The sequence below is a fragment of the Aegilops tauschii genome, chromosome 6 (genome assembly GCF_002575655.3).
Source record: "Aegilops tauschii subsp. strangulata cultivar AL8/78 chromosome 6, Aet v6.0, whole genome shotgun sequence".
Classification (NCBI taxonomy): Eukaryota; Viridiplantae; Streptophyta; class Magnoliopsida; order Poales; family Poaceae; genus Aegilops; species Aegilops tauschii.
Window position 1 is genome coordinate 187,034,079 of NC_053040.3, and position 8,436 is coordinate 187,042,514.

Here is an 8,436-nt window from a genome sequence, read left to right on the forward strand (position 1 = left end):
ATATGCTAGGCTCGTCAAGTTTAACCCGAGTATTCTGCACGTGCAAAACTGGCTTGCACCCATTGTATGTGAACGTAGAGCTTATCACACCCGATCATCACGTGGTGTCTCGGCACGACGAACTGTAGCAATGGTGCATACTCAGGGAGAACACTTATACCTTGAAATTTAGCGAGGGATCATCTTATAATGCAACCACCGTACTAAGCAAAATAAGATGCATAAAGGATAAACATCACATGCAATCAAAATATGTGACATGATATGGCCATCATCATCTTGTGCCTTTCATCTCCGTCTCCAAAGCACCGTCATGATCTCCATCGTCACCGGCTTGACACCTTGATCTCCATCGCAGCATCGTTGTCGTCTCGCCAACTATTGCTTCTACGACTATCGCTACCACTTAGTGATAAAGTAAAGCAATTACATGGCGATTGCATTTCATACAAGAAAGCGACAACCATAAGGCTCCTGCCAGTTGCTGATAACTTTTACAAAACATGATCATCTCATACAACAATTGATATCTCATCACGTCTTGACCATATCACATCACAACATGCCCTGCAAAAACAAGTTAGACGTCCTCTACTTTGTTGTTGCATGTTTTACGTGGCTGCTACGAGTTTCTAGCAAGAACCGTTCTTACCTATGCATCAAAACCACAATGATTTTTCGTCAAGTGTGCTGTTTTAACCTTCAACAAGGACCAGCAGTAGTCAAACTCGAGTCAACTAAAGTTGGAGAAACAGACACCCGCTAGCCACCTGTGTGCGGAGCATGTTGGTAGAACCAGTCTCATGAACGCGGTCATGTAATGTCGGTCTGGGCCGCTTCATCCAACAATACTACCGAATCAAAGTAAGACGTTGGTGGTAAGCAGTATGACTATTATCGCCCACTCTTTGTGTTCTACTCGTGCATATCATCTACGCATAGACCTGGCTCGGATGCCACTGTTGGGAAACGTAGCATGCAATTTCAAAAAAATTCCTACGCTCACGCAAGATCTATCTAGGAGATGCATAGCAATGAGACGGGAAGAGTGTGTCCACTTACCCTCGTAGACCGAAGGCGGAAGCGTTATGTTAACACGGTTGATGTAGTCGAACGTCTTCACGATCCAACCGATCCAAGTACCGAATGTACGGCACCTCCGTGTTCAGCACACGTTCAGCTTGAGACGTCCCTCGAGCTCTTGATACAATAGAGGGTCGAGGGAGAATTCCGTCAGCATGACGGCGTGGCGACGGTGATGTGATCCGCGCAGGGCGTCGCCTAAGCACTACGACGCTATGACCGGAGGAGTAAACTGTGGAGGGGGGCACCGCACACGGTTAAGAGAAATCTTGGTGTACCTTTGGGGTGCCCCCCGCCCCCGTATATAAAGGGGGGAGGAGGAGGCCTGCGATCTAGGAGGGGCGCGCCAAGGGGAGAGTCCTACTTTTCCTTCCAACGGAGGGGGAAAGAGGGAAGGAGAGGAGAGGAAGAGGGAAAGGGGGGCCACGCCCCCTCCCCTTCCTATTCGGACTCCCCTTGGGGGGGGCTCCCCCTTTTGGGCTGTCCCCTCGTCTCTCCCATGGACCATGAGGCCCATGATTTCCCACGGGGGGTTCCGGTAACCCCTCGGTACTCCGATAAAATACCCGAATCACTCGGAACCATTCCGATGTCCGAATATAACCTTCCAATATATGAACCTTTACCTCTCGACCATTTCGAGACTCCTCGTCAGGTCTGTGGTCTCATCCGGGACTCCGAACAAACTTTGGTCACCAAAACACATAACTCATAATACAAATCGTCATCGAACATTAAGTGTGCAGACCCTACGGGTTCGAGAACAGACATGACCGAGACACATCTCCGGTCAATAACCAATAACGGAACCTGGATGCTCATATTGGATCCTACATATTCTACGAAGATCTTTATCGGTCAAACCGCATAACAACACACGTCATTCCCTTTGTCATTGGCATGTTACTTGCCCGAGATTCGATCATCGGTATCCTGATCATACCTAGTTCAATCTCGTTACCGGCAAGTCTCTTTACTCGTTCTGTAATGCATCATCCCGCAACTAACTCATTAGTCACATTGCTTCCAAGGCTTATAGTGATGTGCATTACCGAGAGGGCCCAGAGATACCCCTCCGATACATGGAGTGACAAATCCTAATCTTGATCTATGCCAACTCAACAAACACCTTTGGAGACACATGTAGAGCATCTTTATAATCACCCAGTTACGTTGTGACGTTTGATAGCACACAAAGTGTTCCTACGGTATTCGGGAGTTGCATAATCTCATAGTGAGAGGAATATGTATAAGTCATGAAGAAAGCAATAGCAATAAAACTAAGCGATCATAATGCTAAGCTAACGGATGGGTCTTGTCCATCACATCATTCTCTAATGATGTGATCCTGTTCATCAAATGACAACACATGTCTATGGTCAGGAAACTTAACCATCTTTGATTAACGAGCTAGTCAAGTAGAGGCATACTAGGACACTCTGTTTTGTCTATCCATTCACACATGTACTAAGTTTCCGGTCAATACAATTCTAGCATGAATAATAAACATTTATCATGATATAAGGAAATATAAATAACAACTTTATTATTGCCTCTAGGGCATATTTCCTTAAAAAATAGCTAAGATGTGTTAGGAATGTTTACTACAACATGATTAATACATCAACCGTACAAAACATAGCCATTGCAATTGGTATTGGTAAGATTGAACTGGTCAGTTCATATTTGGTAAGTACTGACAGGTAGTTGCTAGGGCACTTCATATTGGCCAGAGCCAGCCCCAAGTTAGCGGCGGCGGAGGCGAGGTGTTCCTTTGAGTCGAAGCAGGTAAATATTAGAAGCTAAACTGCAATTGCACAAATGATGTAAATGTAGGGTTTTACGGTAGGGTGCGTCGATTGCAAATTAAAATCCCTACCCGCAGAACATCCAGGAACATGCTAGGAGAATGGATCACGGATCGTTACCACTAGATGCGTAGTGCCGTGCAGCGGAATTAGAGTTGGGGCAGCGCGTCCAGAGTCGTCTCCTCCTTGTCCGATCTCCCTCGAACAACCGTTCGTCAAATCCCACATACAAGTTCACCGGAGCGGCGCAGGTGCGCCGCCTCTAACAATATCCACGCGTGCAGGAGGAACACCATGCGGCGGACTGCTAGGTCCGATCACACAGTCGGCGGCGAGTGGAGGTGGCTATTCGCTCAAGAACTAGCAAGAATCATTGGAGGGATTGAGACATAGCAAGCTCAAAGAAGGTCAACAAGGGGGGGGGGCAAACAAGAGCTCAAGAGATAGGGACCATTGGGGAAGAAGGCCCTCTTAAATAGGCCCCCCGAATCCAACCTTATGCCCACTAGTCGTGCTCAAGCGGTACTACCACTCGAGGGAGAGGTACTACCGCTTAGCATGGTCAAAACAGCCCAACGAGACAGAATAAGTTCTGCCAGAGAGGTATTACCCCTTATAAGAGGTAGTACCGCTCATAGAGGTAGTATCGCTTATAAGAGGTACTACCGCTAAGAGGTACTACCGCTCGAGTAGATTGGACAATGATGACCCACAAGTATAGGGGATCTATCGTTGTCCTTTTGATAAGTAAGATTGGACAAGCCTCCCACTTATGATTAACCCCTCTTGCAAGCATCCGCAACTACGAAAGAAGAATTAAGATAAATCTAACCATAGCATGAAACATGTGGATCCAAATCAGCCCCTTACAAAGCAACACATAAACTAGGGTTTAGGTTTCTGTCACTCTAGTAACCCATCATCTACTTATTACTTCCCAATGCCTTCCCCTAGGACCAAATCATGGTGAAGTGTCATGTAGTCGACGTTCACATAATACCACTTGAGGAAAGACAACATACATCTCATCGAAATATCGAATGAATACCAAATTAACATGATTACTTATAACAAGACTTCTCCCATGTCCTCAGGAACAAATGTAACTGCTCACAAAGCATGCTCATGTTCAAGATCAGAGGGGTATTAATATCATTAAGGATATGAACATATGATCTTCCACCAAATAAACCAACTAGCATCAACTACAAGGAGTAATCAACACTACTAGCAACCCACTGGCACCAATCCACAGGTACCAATCTGAGGTTTTGGGACAAAGATTGAATACAAGATCTGAACTAGGGTTTGAGAGGAGATGGTGCTGGTGAAGATGTTAATGGAGATTGACCCTCCCTCGATGAGAGGATCGTTGGTGATGACGATGGCTTCGATCCCCCCCCGGAGGGAGGTTTCCCTGGCAGAATAGCTCCGCCGGATCCCTAGATTGCTTCTGCCCAGGTTCCGCCTTGAGATGGCGGTGCTTCGTCCCGAAAGCTTCTCTCTGGTTTTTTCCAGGTCAAAACCTTTCATATAGCAGAAGATGGGCACCGGAGACCTTCCAGGGGGCCCACAAGCCATGGGGGCGCGCCCTAGGGGGTAGGGCACGCCCCCAGGCTTGTGGCCACCTAGTGGGTCCCCTCTGGTAGTTTCTTCGTCAAGTAATTCTTAATATTCCAAAATAATTCTCCGTAAATTTTCAGGACTTTTGGAGTTGTGCAGAATAGATCTCTCAGATTTGCTCCTTTGTGGTCCAGAATTCCAGCTGCTAGCATTCTCCCTCTTCATGTAAATCTTGTAAAATAAGAGAGAAAAGGCATAAGTATTTTACCATAATGTATAATAACAACCCATAATGCAATAAATATTAACATAAAAGCATGATGCAAAATGGACGTATCAACTCCCCCAAGCTTAGACCTTGCTTGTCCTCAACCGAAGCCGAAATCGATAATCATGACCACATGTTTAGAGATGGAGGTGTCGATAAAATAAAGTACGGACATGAGGGCATGATGATCATTTTTAGAATAGCAACATATATTGTCATATAATTTCTTATGCTAAAGTAACAATTCGTTCACAAGGTAAAGTATGAATCAAAAACTTTATTGAAACCAACAAACTATGATCTTGGTCATTGAAACAATTGCAATTTATAATAACATCGGAAAGAGTCAATGTAAGAGCTTTTATTTAGCAAGTTCACATACTCAACCATCATTTAATATTTCATAATTGCTAACACTCATGCGATACTTATGAGATCAAAGTTTCAATCAAACACACAGGAAGATAGGGGCTTATAGTTTCGACTCCCAACCATTTACCTCAAGGGTAACGTCAACAATAATAGTTTGTGCACACCTGCATCCGAGTGGATATATATATATATCTGGATCTTCCCCAACATATAATGCTTGCCAAAAAGAAAAAGTATAAAAAGGAGAGGTGAAGATCACCATGACTCTTGTATAAAGGTAGAAGGTAAAAGTAAAAGATAGGCCCTTCACAGAGGGAAGTAGAGGTTGTCATGCACTTTTATGGTTGGATGCACAAAATCTTAATGCAAAAGAACATCACTTTATATTGCCGTTTGTGATAAAGAACTTTATTATGCAGTCCGTCGCTTTTATTTCTTCCATATCACAAGTTCGTATAAAACTTATTTTCCTCAAACTAAAAGATCATACATATTTAGAGAGCAATTTTTATTGCTTGCGCCGATGACAACTTACTTGAAGGATCTTACTCAATCCATAGGTACGTATGGTCCATAGGGAATCATTGCATGGAAAAGAAAAAAAATTCTACGCACGCGCAATGATCTATCCATGGAGAAGCATAGGAACAAGGGGGAGAGTATGTCTACGTACCCTCGTAGACCGTAAGCGGAAGCGTTTCACAACGCGGTTGATGTAGTCAAACTTCTTCGTGCTTCAACCGATCAAGTACCGAACGCACGACACCTCCGCATTCTGCACACGTTCAGCTCGGTGACGTCCCTCGCCTTCTTGATCAAGCAATACGTCGAGGTAGTAGATGAGTTCCGTCAGCATGACGGCATGATGACGGTGATGGTGAAGTGATCTACGCAGTGCTTCGCCTAAGCACTATGAAAATATGACCGAGGGTGTAAACGATGGAGGGGGGCGCCGCACACGGCTAACAATTGTCTGGGGTGTGCTAGGCGCCCCCTCCCACATATATATAGGTGGGAGGTAGAGGGGAGAGGCCAAGGGGCGACCCAAGTAGGTCTGAATCCTACTTGGGCTCCTGCCCTTGGCCGCGCCCCCCTGCCATGTTTGTTGGAGGGTGAAGGAAAGAGAGGGGGAGAGGGAAGGACGTGGGAATCCTAATCCACACTTTCCTTTCCATTGTCCCCTTTCCTTCTCCTCCTTAGGTTGGCCCATATGGGGGGCGCACCAGCCCCTTGTGGCTGGTGCATTTCCCCTCTTGGCCCATAAGGCCCATATCTTTTGTCGGGGGTGCCCGGAACCCCTTCCGATGACCCGATAAGTACCCGGTAACCCCCGAAACACTTTCGGGTGTCTGAATACTATCGTCCTATATATGAATCTTTACCTCTCGACCATTTCATACTCCTCGTCATGTCCATGATCTCATCCGAGACTCCAAACAACATTCGGTCACCAAAATAGATAACTCATATAATACTATATTGTCATTGAACGTTAAGCGTGCGGACCCTGCGGGTTCGAGAACTATGTAGACATGACTGAGACACCTCTCCGGTCAATAACCAATAGCGGAACCTGGATGCCCATATTGACTCCTACATATTCTACGAAGATCTTTATCAGTCGAACCGTTATGACAACATACGTAATTCCCTTTGTCCATCGGTATGTTACTTGCCCGAGTTTCGATCGTCGGTATCTTCATACCTAGTTCAATCTCATTACCGGCAAGTCTCTTTACTTGTTCTGTAATACATCACCTCGCGACTAACTCCTTAGTCGTTTGCTTGCAAGCTTATGATGTGTATTACTGAGAGGGCCCAGAGATACCTCTTCGATACTTGGAGTGACAAATCCTAATCTCGATCTATGCCAACTCAACAAGCACCTTCGGAGATACCTGTAGAGCATCTTTATAATCACCCAGTTATGTTACGTTGTGACGTTTGATAGCACATAAGGTATTCCTCCAGTATCCCAGAATTGCATAATCTCATAGTCGAAGGAATATGTATTTGACATGAAGAAAGCAATAGCAATAAAACTGAACGATCATTATGCTAAGCTAATGGATGGGTCTTGTCCATCACATCATTCTCCTAATGATGTGATCCCGTTATCAAATGACAACTCATGTCAATGGTTAGGAAACCTTAACCATCTTTGATCAACGAGCTAGTCTAGTAGAGGCTCACTAGGGGCACAGTGTTTGTTTATGTATTCACACATGTATTAAGGTTTCCGATCAATACAATTCTAGCATGAATAATAAACCTTTATCATGAATAAGGAAATATAAAATAACGACTTTATTATTGCCTCTAGGGCATATTTCCTTCAGTCTCCCACTTGCACTAGAGTCAATAATCTAGATTACATTGTCATGAATCTAACACCCAAGGAGTCTTGGTGTCGATCATGTTTTGCTCACAAAAGAGGCTTAGTCAACGGGTCTGCCACATTCAGATCCGTATGTATCTTGCAAATTTATATGTCTCTATCCTTGACTTGTTCATGAATGGAGTTGAATCGTCTCTTGATGTGTTTGGTTCTCTTGTGAAACCTGGATTCCTTCGCCAAGGCAATTGCTCTAGTGTTGTCACAAAATATTTTCATTGGATACAATGCACTAGGTATTACACCCAGATTGGATATAAACTCCTTCATCCAGACTCCTTCATTTGCTGCTTCCGAAGCAGCTATGTACTCCGCTTCACACGTAGATCCCGCCACGACGCTCTGCTTGGAACTGCACTAACTTATAGCTTCACCATTCAATATAAATACGTATCCGGTTTGTGCCTTCGAGTCATCTAGATCAGTGTCAAAGCTAGTATCGACATAACCATTTACGACAAGCTCTTTGTCACCTCCATAAACGAGAAACATATCCTTGGTCCTTTTCAGGTACTTCAAGATGTTCTTGACCACTGTCCAGTGATCCACTCCTGGATTACTTTGGTACCTTCCTGCCAGACTTATGGCAAGGCACACATCAGGTCTGGTACATATCATGGCATACATGATAGAACCTACGGCCAAGGGATAGGGAATGACTTTCATTTTCTCTCTATCTTCTGCAGTGGTCGGGCATTGAGTCTGACTCAACTTCACACCTTATAACACAGGCAAGAACCTTTTCTTTGACTGATCCATTTTGAACTTCTTCAAAACTTTGTCAAGGTATGTGCTTTGTGAAAGTCCTATTAAGCGTCTTGATCTATCTCTATAGATATTGATGCCCAATATATAAGCAGCTTCACCGAGGTATTTCATTGAAAAACTCTTATTCAAGTATCCTTTTATGCTATCTAGAAATTCTATATCATTTCCGATCAACAAAT